At 32.8% G+C, this 17,073-nt stretch overlaps 3 long non-coding RNA genes across 20 annotated transcripts; 1 reads left to right on the top strand and 2 right to left on the bottom strand.

Moving 5' to 3' along the window:
* LOC107616728 lies at positions 1–3,759 on the bottom strand. 3 transcript variants are annotated; one of them, XR_002354169.1, is made up of 6 exons: positions 2,740–3,759; positions 2,580–2,651; positions 1,758–2,444; positions 957–1,044; positions 672–763; positions 1–63 (listed from the first exon to the last, which is right to left on the bottom strand). It is a non-coding gene; the product is annotated as an uncharacterized LOC107616728 (long non-coding RNA). The 3 variants fall into 3 exon arrangements; XR_001614618.2 differs by having other exon boundaries at positions 1–74; positions 957–2,444; XR_001614617.2 differs by having other exon boundaries at positions 957–2,444.
* On the top strand, positions 4,350–6,676 carry LOC107616711. 2 transcript variants are annotated; one of them, XR_001614612.2, is made up of 3 exons: positions 4,411–4,771; positions 5,999–6,330; positions 6,427–6,676. It is a non-coding gene; the product is annotated as an uncharacterized LOC107616711 (long non-coding RNA). The 2 variants fall into 2 exon arrangements; XR_001614611.2 differs by having other exon boundaries at positions 4,350–6,330.
* LOC107619204 lies at positions 8,909–13,229 on the bottom strand. Of its 15 annotated transcripts, none has more exons than XR_001615562.2 (7): positions 12,985–13,227; positions 12,639–12,854; positions 11,602–11,693; positions 11,298–11,473; positions 9,547–10,271; positions 9,225–9,301; positions 8,909–9,141 (listed from the first exon to the last, which is right to left on the bottom strand). It is a non-coding gene; the product is annotated as an uncharacterized LOC107619204 (long non-coding RNA). The 15 variants fall into 15 exon arrangements; XR_001615564.2 differs by having other exon boundaries at positions 9,251–9,301; positions 12,985–13,226; XR_002353627.1 differs by having other exon boundaries at positions 9,904–10,271; positions 12,985–13,225.

Here is a 17,073-nt window from a genome sequence, read left to right as displayed (position 1 = left end):
CTTCCCGAGATTGTCTTGGTATTTAGATAGTCCGATCACTCCCGCCACTTTCTTCACCAAAATCTGAAGAGATACTACATCAATGTGAAATTGGATAGAAATTCAATAGTCACAAATAGGTTTCTGGTGCTCAGACTATTCAATAGTCCTAGCAATCTGAGCTCATGAAAATCTCACAAAGTCGGAATCAAAGAAAACATAACTGCATATCACTTCATTATAATTTTATATTATGTGCATCAACATAAACATGGTCATATAAGATATTCTTTAGATAACTACACTAAAGACTGGTCACCATCAAAATATTCCATTGATCTATGATATCAGCTCTTTGCAAACCGCAATATATGTAATGGACTGAATCAGCATGGCGAGAAAATTAAAGTATACAACAAAGGTTCACAAAAGAAAAGAGGGTTACTGAGGTTGAACAAGTGGCCAAAACCATCTGAAAGAGGCTCCGCCTTCAATTTTTTTTTTACTTTACCTTCATCATTGCACAATATAAATTTTCAATCTTTTTTTATTACCAAACCTATAAATATAGTATGCAATTTTTATTACAAGACAAATCAAACAGTAATTAGTGACATATATAATATGTTAATCTAATTACAAATTCACATTTTATAATGATTAGAATTCAGAAAAGTATAGCATAGAAGTACCTTTTGCCCTTTATACGATCATGGAAGAATTCACAAGACTCCCTTGCGCCAAGAATCACAGTTCCCATTTCACCCATTGATAATGAGAATACCTACAATCAAGCAAACATGACCAGACATTGAAAACTACAAGAGCAACTCACTAAGTCAATAAAATAATCTATTTTAGTTTCTAAAGAAAGAACGGTACATTGAGTTATGAATGTGCCGAATTTCGAAGTGATAGATATTGTAAAACAGACTTAGCATGTCATTATCCTCAAATTACAGAATAGGCGAACTTACTTGCTTTCTAGTCCAGTCATACTGGCGCGAAGCAACTGTGGGTGCAAACTGAAGCAGAACATAACCTTCTATAGATATTTTGAATGCCCTTAATTGCAAAATTTCACCAAATTTTTCCAAAGTTAAAACCATTATAGTCCACAAGAATTAGAACACATCCAATGATATAACCACCAACAAAACCAAAATGAAGTAATATACATCGAAATGCAAAATGCAGAATAATATGTTGGCCTAGAGGAAATTGTGTGACTCTAGTCTAGAGGCACCTGAATTAATTATTGTAGAAAGGGTACATCTAATTCGATTATTGGCTACATGATTGGAGGCACCTGAATCAATTATAAAAGATTTTGGATTATAAGTAGAATGAGATTCAAATTATAAGTCGTCCATGAGAGAAATAGAGGTGATATGGATCTGAGTTTTCTTGGCTGATTTTTATTAAAGATACTCCAAAAACTCAACACATGATAAGACCATGGACAGACTTAGGCAAAGAACTCTTGCAACAAAAGCAATAAACTAGAAAAGGTAAAATTTGAATCACTGGCCACTTGAAAAGAACCAGGAAGCAGCTAAAAGAGGTTTGGTAAATGGCACATGAGCTAAACATGTTGACAAGATATTCTAGCAAAAAAGCATCAATGATGATAACTCAAACAATGGCACTTGAAATATTAGCAGATTTGGATAGTCTAAACAAGGTTCTAGCTCACTTGTACAGATGAGGGAGCTTGGACTAGGAATCTAACATAACAGGAGCAGTTGCTTGTTAGGCTAGATGAATCTGAACCTTACCTTAAACATCAATTCATTGCAGAGTAGACAGTGAATTGTGCTGAATCAATTACGAAAAAAACTCCCAGGATTTGAAACTCATACACTGATTGTGTAATTAGAACCTCCAATAGAAGAAGGAAGCAATACTATGATTAAACAAGAGAAGATTCGTAAATGATTTTTATATTTTTCTAATTGATATCATAAATTTAGAAAACAATTTGAAATTTCTTCAAATCCCAATCTCCAACATAATCTTAGATAAAACAAAGAAAATGAACCATAATATAGTTTTGCTAAGAAAATGGTAAACATCATAAACTAGCATAACAGAATTTTCTTTTGTTTGTTTTTATGCCTGAAATGCAAGATGTAGAATCATAATGAGAAAATTGCAAAATCAATAAACCCTAACAAAGAAGGATACAAAATCATAAGCAAATTGCAATAATAAAAAAGAAAACAGTGAACCCTCATGAAAAAACAGAATAATAAAATTCCTAAATTCAGAACGCCCAACCTTCCACCCAAAACTACACAGAACCAGATAAAAAATCCTTCTCTATTTGGTGCTATTGGAGTACTATCTTAGTTCTCCATCGCCATTTCCATCGCCAGCTTGTCATCCTTCTTTGTTATTCAAAACTAAAAAGAGACCTCGTCGTTTTCATTGAGTCGTTTCTGAAACCAATCAATGTTCAAGATCTGCACACAAAAAAATAACAACAAAAAAGTAGTTAGAATATGGACACCAGTAATATAGATAATGACAAAAATGTAGTTCGTCATAAAAAAAAGACAAACAACCATTTATCAAATTTGAAAGCACAGATAGCTCACCAAAAGATATCCAAAAATTAGTCATGTTCCTATAATCAGATTAGTCCTGATCCGATGGAGAAAAAAAAATCCCTGAACAGAAATCACCTAAGTGTGAGTCAAGGACGCGGAGTAAAGGCAGACTATAGATATGCGGAGTAGAGGGAGAATACCAACTCACTTGAAGTAGAGGTAGAAGTTTAGTTAGGGAGTTGCAGCATAGCCACACGCAGGAGAAGATAGAGACCGGCGATGCAGGAGGAAAAACAGAGCGTTATGGGTTTCAACGATGGAGGAAGGAGCAACGTTTGAGGGATTGTGAGAGAGTGGGCATGACGGAGGCTTTGAGACGAAGGGAGCGCCGATAGAGGGAGCGCCAATGGAGGGAGAGCCGATGTAGGGAGCACCGAAGCAGGGGTTGGAAGCGCGATGAAGTTCTGGGGTTAAGGTTGGAGGCGCGATGAAGAATGATGAAAAACGTTAAGTGTAGGTGTTAATAGTGAAGTGTTTTTGCTCAGTATATTAAACATACCCTATATATTGGCACACTTTACAATTGTCAACGTATGGCTACTCTATTGGCACGCTTTATAAGCATGTCTGTTGCTCTCTATGGCCACGCTTTCGAAGCATGGCACAAAAAATATGATCAAATTTCTAATCAATTGCCACCCTCATAAAAACATAGTCATTGACCATTTTGTACACGCTTTTGAAGCGTGGTATGAAAAAGCGCGGTCAAATCTTTAATCTACCGTCTCCTCATAAAAGTGTGGCCATTGACCTCTTTTAGCAACGCTTTTGAAGCGTAGTAAGGAAAAAGTGTAGCTCAGACTTTTTTTCTTATAGTGTATAAGTGTAATATTTAAATTTAGATTACAAAAATGTGATGTCGCATTCTTAACAAAAATAGAGCTCGATACAATCATTATTATTGTATTTTTCACATTCCATAACCAAAGAACATGATGCTTTACTAGACTAGTCTTTAATTAGTAATTTTATTTATATAAATAAACACCACATTTAGAATGTAGTAATTTTTGTATTTTGTTGTTAAACTAATAATTATGATCTATCGAGGCAAAGGACATTGATATCCCATTCCAGTGCAATCTCTATTGGATTGATTTTCGGAATTATAAGTCATGTGAGTATATATAGAATTAAAGTGATTGATAATCACCATAAACAAATCCCGCAAGGTGAGATATATCTTTAAGGGAGTCATTTAGATAAAGATGTCAAAAACGTCTTTTTTTAAAGATGTTTTTTAAAAAATTAAAATTTAACACATGTAATCAATTAAATTATATTATTTTTATTAAAATTAGATCGGACAAATCAGTTTAGCAAAAAAATTAATAAATTAAATTTTAAACTGGTATAAATTAATATTTTTTATAAAAAATTACTACAATATCTCTATTATAAAACACACACTACAACATTTTTGGCCTAAGGTAACCCTTATTCGAAGCAACATTTAACAATAGTTGCTTTAGATAGGCAAAGACAACATTTTTGACGTGTTACTTTTGAATAAGGCTAAGATAACTAAATTTTTGGCCACCCACAAAAATTATTGTCTTTGATATCTAAAACAACACTCAAAAAATGTTACAATATAAAATATTTAAGACAACATTTTTAAATAAAAATACAACATTTTATAAAAGTTATGAAAAAAAATTGAATAAATAACATTTATAAAAAGTTGCCTAAAATTATTCATAGCTAAAAATTTTAGAGGGAAACTTTTCATCCTATTCCCCCAATATTTACTTTCCAATCAAATAACTTAGAAAAAAAAAAAAGAAAGACCTTTGGTTTTCCTTAAATCATTTCTAGTGAGTGCTTCAGTAAGTTCATCACTATGCCCAGCACCCACCATAAGCACTAACTTTCCTAATCAACATAAAAGGGGACACAACCGGCAGCAGGAGGTCCCGGCGTTCAACTTCTGGTCTCGTTCGCGGTGCTGTCGGCGACGGGGCGGTGTTCCCTTTCAAAGGCGTTGGCGCGATGCTCTCCTTCGTGGTCATCATCTCCACGGACGCTGCTCCACGGCTTCTCCTCCCCTGTCTCGGCCCCAAGTACGCGGTCACCTTCGAGAAACCCTTCTCGTTCTTCCTCTTCTTCCTCTGTCTCACCTCCTCCTCTTCGCAACTTCACTCTCTCCGATCAACGCTTCTGCCGTCGTAGCTCACCAAGTAATTAGTTTTCTTCTTGTGCTCTTTGTTTTACCTATTTAATTTTCTCTTCCATTTAATTCAATCCTTCAATCTATTCCAACTAGTGTCTCTGTAGTGGTGCCCATTGGAAAAAAAAACTGATATGAATTAGATCTTTGTACTTGCAAATTAGGAGAAGCTGTATTTGATGATAGATATGATGCAGAAGAATGGTTATTTTAATTAATAGATAGAAAATTGTAGAAGCTTGGTTCCCATGGATTCAAAGGGTTTTGTAGGCAAAATATTATTATTGGTGTTATCTGATGATCACTACTAATTTCATTTGATTATTGCTATCTTTATATGTTGTTAATTCTTGTTTCTTTTTAATTACATGTCACAAAAAAATATCAGTTATTAATTATTAGAGTGAAATTCGAGTTCTAATTTAATTCTTTGTTGTGGACTATTGATGATAATTATTCTTAGAAGTTATTCTTTTTTAATTTGTAGCTATGCAGGGTTTGTTTATTTTGATGTTTATATAGAGACTATATTAATTGGAAGCAATTAAGATGCATGCTAGTTAAGTTCTAATTATTCTTGATATGAAAACTCAGATGAATGACAGCGCATAATGGTAACTGATAACATCAGACATGTATTTAGTTGGTTTTAGGTTTGAATTGGTTTTGTTTTGCCCAGTATGTGAGAAATGGATCAGTAACTGTTGATGAATGGTGAGTAACAGACATTAACTTTATAGAATAATGATTTAAGTTGAATTGTTTGTCCTTTAATGCAAATGGTTGTACTATAGTTGTGTTGGTTTACTATTATTATTATAGCAATAAATATGAACACACATGAATCTTTCCAAAGATTTGTGACCACTTGATGATAGTGACAGAGTACATGCACCAGCAAATAGGACAAACATGCCTTCCTATGCAAAAACTAAACAGAACCATAAGTGCATTACAAGTCTAATCTAATGTCTTGGTGTTGTGTGTGTATGTGTTTTGTATAGATAATATACTTTTTATAATGTTATCCAATTCCAAATCCACTAATTTGATTTACATATATCTTCATGACTTTATGCATTTATTCGTGTAATTGCTTTTTCTATCGCTCTTTACCAATTGCTCCACTAATTCTGATTCATGTAATTGCTTTTTCTATGACAAAAACTGAAAAGTGCTAATGACCTACTATTATTTTGGTTGATGGATACTTCTCCTACTAATGCATTTCAAAAAGTTTTTGGTAAAGAAAATCCAGGAAGAGTTCGATGTTTTGGAAGAACTGTTACAAAAGCTTCTCTTAAGAAAAATAAAGAAATAGATGAAATAAAAAAACAAAGTGAAGAGAAGGTAACAGCTTTAAAAACTGAATTAGATGACCATAAGCAACGACTGCAAGGATTAGAAGATATTGTGAAACTTATGCTGCAACAAACTTCTCCTGGTATGAATGTTGATGAAGCGCTTTCTCTCTTGCGATCTAAGCAATCGTCTGCAAATAGTGCACAAGATCCAAATTTAGTTCCTCGACATTCTCCTCCATCGACTCATATACCAAATCATGATTAGGTATATGTGTGCTAAATTGTTGTAACACTTGAGTATACATGTTATTGTATAGCTAATGTTTTTACTATAATTTTTTTCATTTAAATTTGACTGCAGCTTTCTTATTGTTGGATGAAGTTTTCTGAAGACATAAAGGCAATTCTTGGCGCAATGGTGAAGCACCAAGTCTTTTTGGTTTCAAGTCAAAAACTTAGTTTCTTTTTGGTTTAAGTTCATCATCAGAAAAACATGTATTTTGCTTACTTATGTTTATTATTTATTTGACTTAGTAATTTGGCAAGTATGTTAATTGGCACTTGGTAGACCTTTCTATATATATGCAATATATATTATTAGCTTATTCAAATGTGGGTGTTATATATCCTTCAAATGTCATATAAATAAAGGTAAAAAATATATTGTTTTAGATATTAAAAAAGAGAACATAAGAGAAACTCAATAAGGTGTTGCTTTAGGTATTAAAAAAAGATAACTGCAAATACACTTACATAAGTGTTGCATTAGGTCTATAAAAAAGGCAATTTAAAAAAACCTGGACAAATGTTGCTTTAGGTATATGAAAAAGGCAACCTAAAAAAATTTGGCCAAGGGTTGCTTTAGGTATATGAAAAAACAACTAGAAAAAACTTGCACAAGTGTTGCTTTAGGTATATGAAAAGGCAACTTAAAAAACTCAGGACAAGTGTTGCTTTATGTATTAGAAAATACAACTCGTAAAAAGTGTTGCCATAACGTCTCATCTCAAGCGTTGTGTTTGGGTGCTCTAAGGCAACCCTTTTGTGGAGTTGCTTTATTTGCAGAAAAGGCAACGTTTATTGAAGGTTGCCTTAAAAAGAGTTCCCTTTAATACACAAAAACGTTGCCTTAGACCAAAGGTAACGGCCGTATAGCCAACCCCCCTAAAAGCGTTGCTTTTTGACAAAAAGTGTTGCCTTTTATCAAAGGCAACACTTTTCCTTATTATAGGCAACATTTTTAAAGGGTTGCCTCAGCCCGAATTTGTTGTAGTGACAACTAAAATATCCCTATTATATATATATATATTAAAAACTTTAAATTCTAACCCTATAACAATAGAGAAGAAAATGGCTAGAATTTAGGATTTTCAAAATGGGTAGGTGTTGTAGTAATTTTTTATAAAAAATAATATTAATTATTTAGACAGATTCAAAATTTGATTCACTATTTTTCGGTCAAATTAATTTGTCTTACCTAATTTTAATAAAAATAACATAATTTAAATAATTATATGTGTTAAATTTTAATTATTAAAAAATATCTTTAAAAAAATACGTTTTCTGCGTCTTTATGGGAACATCCCCCTATCTTCAATACCTAATTTGCGTGTCTAAACTTTTGTTTTGGACTTGAAGAATAAGGAAGAAAATATTGTCTCCATCCATTGTACTTCTTAATCTTTCCTGATGTCAATTTTTACCGTGACTAAGATTTTAAAACTTGAAAATATAACTCTATTGGCACTAAAAATAAATCAAAGCTCATAAAAAATACTAAAATGAAAACATAAACACAAGAAACAAAAGAAGACATTAGAAACAAAATATAACCTGCATTGCTTTTCACATCTTTGATCCAAAGATGTTCTTATCAAACAATAAGTAACAAAACAAACACTACAACATTTTCAGGTTGAGGCAACATTTAAAAAGTGTTGCCTAAAGACTAACAAAAGGTTGCTTTTGATCTATGGCAACATTTTTGGACCTAAGGCAACGTTTTTGGACGGCGTTGCATATGCAGCCGTTGCCTTAGATCAAGGCAACACTTTTTTGTTTCAAAAGCAACGCTTTTGAGAGCAACACTTGGTAAGTGTTGCCTTTGGTTAGAAAACAACAACACTTCAAAAGTGTGTTTGAGACAACACTTTTGCAATGTTGTCTTTTCTCATATTTTGACCACTACTAAAAATGTTGCCTATTTGCAATAAAATTCAACCCTTTTATGTGTTGCTTATAAGTTTGAATTTGCAATACTTTAAAGTGTTGCCTATTAGTTTTGAATATGTAACCTTTTAAAGCATTGCCTTTTCTTTTGAATATACAACCTATACAAATGTTACCTTTTCTTTTGGATATGCAACCTATACAAGTGTTGCTTTTTCTTTTAGATATGCAACCATACAAGTGTTGTCTAATATTCAAAATATGCAACTAATAAAAAGGTTGCCTTTTTGATAAAAAAAATTACTTTCGTAATAAAAATACAAAAAAATTAAAATTTATAATAAAATTTTTTGTTCATATATGTTAATTATTTTAATTAATAAATAAATTTGTGCACAATAGGAAAAAATTATAAAAGAGACAAAATAACTAATAATAAAATTCTAATTAAAATAGATATTACATAATGAAGAAAATCACACATGGTAAGAGACAAAAATCTGACCAAATAATAATTTCTTATCAATAAGATAGTAGAAGAAAAAACTATTTTAATGCTTCATAGAGATTTCCAAAAAAAATTGAAAAACATTCTTTAAATGCATGATTTTTGCCAAACATATAAATTTTCTAAATTAAAGAGGCAAATTTGCCAAACATATATGAAAATAATTTTAAAAAAATTAAAATGAAAAAGTAAATAAAAGAATGAAGAAGTAAAACTCATATGCTGCTCCAAATATCCCAATAGCAAAGTCTGAAGAAGAAAAAAAAATTAAAAGGTCTAAAAATCCACAACACAATACACATTTATACTATCTATTAATATTAAATAAAACTAAAGAGACCAAACACACGCCCATATGAACAGACCTTTTTTGAACATTCTTCAATCTCAGACTTAAACCTAAGTAAAAGATAAATGAAAAAAAAAAAATTAAATTCCAAGAGAATGATGATCAAATTAACTAAGAAGCCTGGGAGATATACTTATGATGTATGTCCAGAAATCTCACAGTTGTAGTGGCAGCTTCAGCCGCATCCAGCACTGCTTGTGCCTACTTGCACTATACAAACACAGTGCCCAATGAATCAGTCATAAAATGTAAAAATAAAGGGAAAGAAAAGAAAGAAATTCTTATCATTCTTAAGTAATATTACTATATATCGTACATGTGGACATAATCATTAATTAGTGCATTAAAAAAATCAACATATGAATAAAGAATGGTGCTCTGCTCATGAATACAAACATCACAACTGAAACTTCTATCTTACCAAAATTAACAAATATCAGATGCAAATAACTAACCTTCAATTGTAAAGTCATCAAGTTTTGCACGGCTAGCAACTAACGCATATGCATAATTGAAAAACAAATCAGCTCTCTTCAACTCTGTTTCAGATGGTTCAGGATTTTCTGGTCTATTGATGTGGAAATCACATTGCATTTTCCAATAATTGATTCTTGAAAAAAAATTTGCAGAGGAGAGAGATGATAGTAGCACATTTTACTCAGAGAGAGAGAGAGAATATTTTCTCAGCTATATGGAGGCACTTAAATGATTTCTTTAGATCCGTTTGTCGGAATAACAAACAAATAAAAATAAAAAAGGGAAAACAAAATCAACTCAGATAGATATAAAATTTCATAACTCAAATGAATGACCTGGTTATAATGACTGTTGATTGGCAAGCACAACTACGGGCGCCAACAGCAATGCATTCACAACAGCGGCAAGATCAGAAATCAGAATGAACATAATAGGAGTCACCACTTGAAGCTTCAGCTGCCGCCACAACAGCAGCAACAACATCAGCAGTGGGCACAGCCTTCAGAGGACAACCTGGCTTCCTCTCCACCCCAACGTAACAACAGCCGGACCCGGAATGAGCGTCGCTGCAGTCCTAGGCGAAACCCCATTCTTCTTCACCTCAGAGCAAGGCTGCACCGCAGGCTCATCTGCAAGCCCTAGCACCGCCCACACGGACTCAGCATTCTGCTGCTGCAGTTGAAGGACATTAACATTTACATTCCTGACTTGGAAAAATAAAGGAGGGGATGAGTAAAGGCCAAAATACAATGAAAGCAAGGAGTTATAAATAAGTAAGAGTAATGCATATGATGTATGGCGGTGAAATTCAAAATTTGAAAATCAATAAGAAATTTGAAAAATAGGTACAAAAGGAAGGAAAAATTAATTGAAATAAGGGAGACAATACAACAAATTATTAATGGTTAAAGAGAATAAGAGGAGAAGTTGTCAGAAAGTATTAAAGACATTGAAGCTAATATTACCTTTGATATAACCTAATAATGATGCAGAAGAAATGAAGAAAGAGAGACCACAGATGATACAACTCTTATAAAAGGTACCATAATCAACCCAACTCTTTAAGATCTCTCCTTCAAGACACGTTGGATTTCCACTACCTGACAACCCTCTCTTAATAGTTTAGTATTAGATTGGCCAGACACACACCCATCTGAATCTGTTCCTCCTCCCTTTACTTTCTTTCACATTATCAGTATAATAGCAAGCTATCTAATCACTCTCATCTCTCCAACTAACAATAATGAGCAATGTATTGAAGTAAGACACAGACACGAAGACGGAAACACAGCCGACGGTGCTGAAGACGTCTCTGTTTTTCATAGTTAGTGCAAGCATTTGAGTTGAGTTGAGTTGAGTTGTGTATCATATCGTCATTTAAATTTAGAAAGGTTCAGCTTATTTAACCATTTATAAGTCTGATTAGTGTTTGAAACGGGAGAACACAAATTTGTACAGTTCCTTTAGAAGACTTGTTACTTTACTTATCAGGAAGTTAATTATATATTTTATAATATTAAAGTGATATAACACAGCACCCAAATGATGCATTTTACCCTCTAAAATGCAGCTTGCAACACACTCTAAAGGAACTTAATCACAACAAAACTACTTATTTGTACTTGGAGAAAAACAAAAGATAGAAAAAAGAGTAACCAATGACTGAGACAATATAACAAACAGAAAGAGCGCAAAGCTGAATAACAAGCTTAGTTAGTTACTTAGTTACCTTCGAGAGTGAAGAATATCTTTGGTTAGTGTAACCACAGGCTCAATGTCCTTCAAAATCTCCTCTTCCTTCTCCTTCCACAGGTGGTACGGGTTTGTAGCCGGTGTGGCGGCAGTGCACCACGCTCGATGCTGAGGTGGCGCAAGAGTGAAGCGAAGGTGCCGATGAAGCAAAAACTGGCGAAGAAGATTAAAAGGAGAAGAACTTTTCATAACTAAAATTTTCCAGAATAATTGCTAATCTAAAAAATTAGGATTCAAAACACAAAAATAGAAAAGAAAAACAGAGGCAGTATCATTAGTACCTGAACAATGATCAGCGGTGATGAACCCTAGCAGAAGAACACTGGCAAATTGGAAGAGATCAGATATGAACGGCAAGCAAAACCTAGAGAAGCTTGAAACAGCAAATAGCTCAGAAAAACAGCAAATAGACACACACAATTTCCTTTTTCTTGAAAAAATCACACATACACACAATTGAGCAATTAGAGTAGGAAAGGGAAGAATTGAAGTGCACACCTAATGAAATGAAACAAGTTTGGCAGCAGATCAAACGCAGAACGAAACCAGATCTTGTACTATGCAATTTTTCGGCAAAATGCAGAGAGAAGTAACCGACACCGTGCAAAGAACAGAGAAAGAGAGGAACACGAGGTAACACGAAGAGAGCATAACAAGGCGAGTAGGGAGGAACGCAAAGAGAGAGGGAATGCTTCTCCGCGAGTAGAAAAGGAACCGCGAATTTCATCAATTTAGGGGTTAGGGTTACCAGTAGCATTTTGTTTCAACGTTTTGTTAGGAATATGAAGATGATGAATGAATGAAAGTTTCTGTGTTTGAATCATTTAGTTTTCTATTGATGTATTTAGAGGAAAAATTGAAATTTAAAAGAAAAAAATACATTTATATATTTTAGACAACACTTATAATGAGAAGCTTATTAAAAATTTTAAAGCAATTTTAGAAAAGTGTAATTTATGTACATAGTAAGCGTTGCATATGTATTTTGCTGAAGCATCGCCTTTCATGTGTTCTCTATCTAATCAAAGGGAACACTTATGTAGTGTTAGTTAAAAAAGTGTTGCAATAGCAATATTTCATTGCAACAAATATTAAGCATTGTTTTTTATCATTTTAAACAACACTTTTTAAGTGTTACTTACAGTATATATTGCAATAGATAAAAAATATTGTAGTGAAAACATTAGAAATCAATTTTCTCAAAGTGATTCATACGAGAGTACAGTCAATAAATAAATCACCATATTATAAATAATGTTTCACTCATTCAACATATAATCAGGCAAAATATAGGGGAAGAGAAAAAATGAAAGCTTACCAGAGATGAAGGGAGCCAAAGCATGAAACTATTACATCGGTGGAGAAGAAGAACAAGTCCAGAAAAAATGATGACAAGTTGCGATGCTCACAACGGAGAAGAGATTAGACGACGCGACACTTTCGGCGGAAAAGAGAGAAGATGACACGACACCAACGGAGAATGGGGAAGACGACGCAACTGATACTGCAAGGAATGGATGAAGGAAGTGACGAACTGCGATGGCCGAGCAAAAATCAGATACACCAAAAATTCAAAACAATAGAAAACAATCAAAATCAAAACCCTAAAAGCTCAAAACAAACAAAATCAAAAGAATCAAAACCCCTAAAAAATTCATACGCACCAAAACCCCTGGGGCATCTCCATTCTAGATGCAGAGATTCAAAGAGGATACAGAGTGAGACGAAGGTGACGATGGTGAGTAATGATGTGTGAAAGTGAAAGACAATCCTTCTGTGCGCGGGTACATGTATTCGTGAAAACAAAAATAATTTTTTCACTAGGTTTAGACGCGTTTGATAGTAGAAGACGTTTGTAAAATGCACCCAAAACACAAATATTAGATGACTCTTGAAAAAAGTTATTTTCTGTGAAAAAAGTGTATCTATTAGTATTAAGATAAGACTATGTTTTATAAGTGATATTTTTATAATTTAAGAAAACACTTTTTAAGTGTTGTTATAACTGTGTTTTTTATTTTACTTTAAAAGAAAACACAATAAATAACCTATTCTATGAATAAAAAAAGTATTGCTAAATGGATAATTTTCTTGTAGAGCATATCGATTTCTTTTCAACTACAATCTACAAGTGATAGATTTTTCAAACATCATATTCTAGGAATTTTTTAAAAATTATTTATTATTGTAATCAATTTTTTTTCTTTTATGTTGGTGAATCAGCCATTTTTAAATTATTATCATAAATTCTATAAATAGAAAGTCACAACTTGCCATCTAAAAAGAATACAGAGCAATTTAGGGCATGCGCGCATGCTAATTTTCCGTCCCTTGCTTTAGGGCTTAGGCGCAACTAAGAACATACAAAGACGCCTCCTTATCCTCATTTCCCACCTCATTCACATATCCATCTTTATATTTCTATGTTATCCTAAGCACAAAAAATCAAGATTTTGAGTTATTAGAGCTTCATTATATGGAAATAAAAAAAATAAAAAGTCTAAGGGACCAGCAACTTTGTTAAATTTTGACCAGCATATAACCAATAAAGAAAAATGAGCCATTGGATGAAATCTCACACCAATCTCACACCATTAAAACCATCATTGATGACTATTTGATGGCTACAAATCACAAAAGTTGCTGGTGCCCTAGCATTACTTTATAAAAAATAATCAGAGCACATGTATATTCAATTAGGATTATTTTTTCAGTTTTCTCGTAACTTACGATTCTTTTATCCACGTAATGCTTAATGAGAATTAGGGCAATAATTCGCACGGATGCATGCATGTTATAGGCATGGTAATGCGGTAGATAAGGGCCGATTTTTGTTCCGACCATGTTTCACTCTCCAATAGTTTGTATAGAGTCATCTCGCTTCTTACATCCTAACTTGTTTCGTCAGTATTCGTGTCCGTTCCTATTAATTATTAAAATTTAATAAATAAAAATAATTTAAAATATTTAATCATAATGTCCCACAAAAAACTTAGCCCTGTTACGATAAGAACAACAATGAATGACCATGGGTGGCTAACATTTTTCATACTGAAGTTCATTATTACCAAAGCCTTTATATTTAATAACAGTGGAATAAGGTGGCCACTTTACTTGTATAAATAGAGGCTAAACCTCAGTACGTGATACAACACAAGCAAGTAATAATAAAATTACTTCTCTCTTTATGTTACAATCAAATACTCTTCTCTTTATATTTCTACTACAATTTTTTCTTTTTTTTTATTTTATTAGTATTCTAAATTCTCTTTTCTATTACTCTTTACATATAATATTAATAGCAATATTAATTATCTTTATTATATTGAGACAGTAACAATAAACATATGCAATTCTCTCTCTTTATTTTTAATACTTCTTTCTATCTTTGTATATATATATACATTACAACATATAATATTATTATACATATATAAATTATTATTGAGCTAATTATTCTAATACTAGAGTCTTCTATTTATACATCTCTATTATATATATCTTATATTTCACAACACGTTATCAGCACGAGACTCTGATCAAATTTTTAGGAAGACTCAGGTAACAAATTTTCATTATGTCGAAGCTCTCTCATCTTGAATTCAATGCTCTTGATATATCTGGAAACAATTATTTATCATGGATACTAGATGCTGAAATCCATCTTGATTCAATGGATCTTGGAGATACCATTAAGGCTGAAAATAATGCATCCCAGAAGGATAAAGCCAAAGCCATGATTTTTCTCCGTCGTCATCTTGACGAAGGATTGAAAAATGAATATCTTACATTAAAAGATCCTGCAGATCTTTGGAAAGACCTTGAAGAAAGGTATAATCATCAGAAAACGGTGATACTTCCTCAGGCCCGATATGAATGGACGCATTTGCGTTTACAAGATTTTAAATCTATAAAAGAATATAATTCTGCAATGTTTCGAATCACCTCACGAATGAAATTGTGTGGGGAAAAAAAAAACTGATCATGATATGTTGGAGAAAACTTTCTCAACCTTCCATGCCTCGAATGTGCTCCTACAGCAGCAGTATCGAGAGAAAGGGTTTAAGAAATATTCTGAGTTAATTTCTTGCCTTCTTGTTGACGAACGCAACAATGAGTTGTTATTAAAAAATCATGAAGCGCGCCCAGCTGGCGCCGCCCCATTTCCTGAAGTAAATGCGGCAAATCGTTACCTCAGAAGAGGTAAATGGCAAGCTTTTAATAACAAGAAAAATTATGGAAGGAAAAAGAATTATGTTCAAAAGAGAGGATCTCACCAGAAGTGGGATAGAGAAAGAAATATCGGGCAGAGTAAATCAACAGAGGATAAGTGTTTTCGTTGTGGTGGAAATGGCCATTGGTCTCGTACCTGTCGTACCCCAAAGCACCTAGTTGATCTTTACCAGGCATCTTTGAAAAAGGAAGATAAGGGAAAAGAGTCGAATTTCGTTTCAAATGATGCAGAAAATTCCACCACTCATTATGATGTATCTGATTTCTTTGAGGACCCTGAAGGAAATATTGGCCATTTGATCAATGATGGAATAGTTTAATATGTGAAATTGTGAAGTATCTATGTAAATAAATAATGTAAAAAATTTATTGTTAAGTTTTATTTTCTATGTATTTAAGTTTCAAATGTGATGTACATAAATAATGAAATATTAATGTTTATGAATTTTGAAATTATTAAATGTGTCAAATTTTAAAATAAAATTTTAGTATATGACATTATTTTATGTACAGTATTTCTTAGAAAAATAATTCTGATCAAGTATTCAATTTATCTGTGCATACTACTCATTTTATTATTATTTATTTTTGAAGAGAATGGCAAGGATATGTAATGAAGATGTATGCCTTGCGGATAGTGCAAGTTCGCACACTATTCTCAAAAGTGATATATATTTTACCCATCTTGTGCCAAAAGAGGAATATGTTAATACTATTATTGGCTCAGGCAATGTGATAGAAGGCTCTGGAAGAGCTATAATTTTATTTCCTGGAGGAACAAAATTTATAATAAATAATGCACTATTATCTACCAAGTCTCTGAGGAACTTGTTGAGTTTCAAAGATATTTGCAGAAATGGATATCATGTTGAGACGATGAATGAGAGAAATCATGAGTATTTATGTATCACAACTCATGATTCAAATAAGAAAGTTATATTAGAAAAATTACCCTCACTTTCATCTGGGTTGTATTATACCAAGATTAGTGCAATTGAATCACATGCCACTGTAAACCAGAAGTTTATTAGCCCAAATGAATTCATAACTTGGCACGACCGATTGGGTCATCCGGGAACAACCATGATGAGGAGAATTATTGAAAACTCTCATGGACATTCACTAAAGAACCAGAAGATTCTTAAATCTAGTGAATTTTGTTGTGCTGCATGTTCTCAAGGAAAGTTAATTTTAAGGCCATCACTAGTAAAGATTGGATTTGAGTCTCCTGAATTCCTGGAAAGGATTCAAGGTGATATATGTGGACCTATTCATCCACCATGTGGATCTTTTAGATATTTTATGGTCCTAATAGACGCATCTTCGAGATGGTCACATGTGTGCTTATTATCTTCTCGCAACCTGGCGTTTGCGAGATTATTGGCTCAAATTATTCGATTAAAAGCACAATTTCCAGAAAATCCAATCAAAGCAATTCGTCTTGATAATGCTGGTGAATTTACTTCCCAAGCTTTTGATGCTTATTGTATGGCTAATGGAATAAGTGTTGAACATCCAGT

This window comes from Arachis ipaensis, chromosome B09, assembly GCF_000816755.2.
Source record: "Arachis ipaensis cultivar K30076 chromosome B09, Araip1.1, whole genome shotgun sequence".
In the NCBI taxonomy this organism is placed as follows: Eukaryota; Viridiplantae; Streptophyta; class Magnoliopsida; order Fabales; family Fabaceae; genus Arachis; species Arachis ipaensis.
Note: the sequence above shows the minus strand (reverse complement) of the source record. Positions and strands in the feature narration are given on the sequence as shown.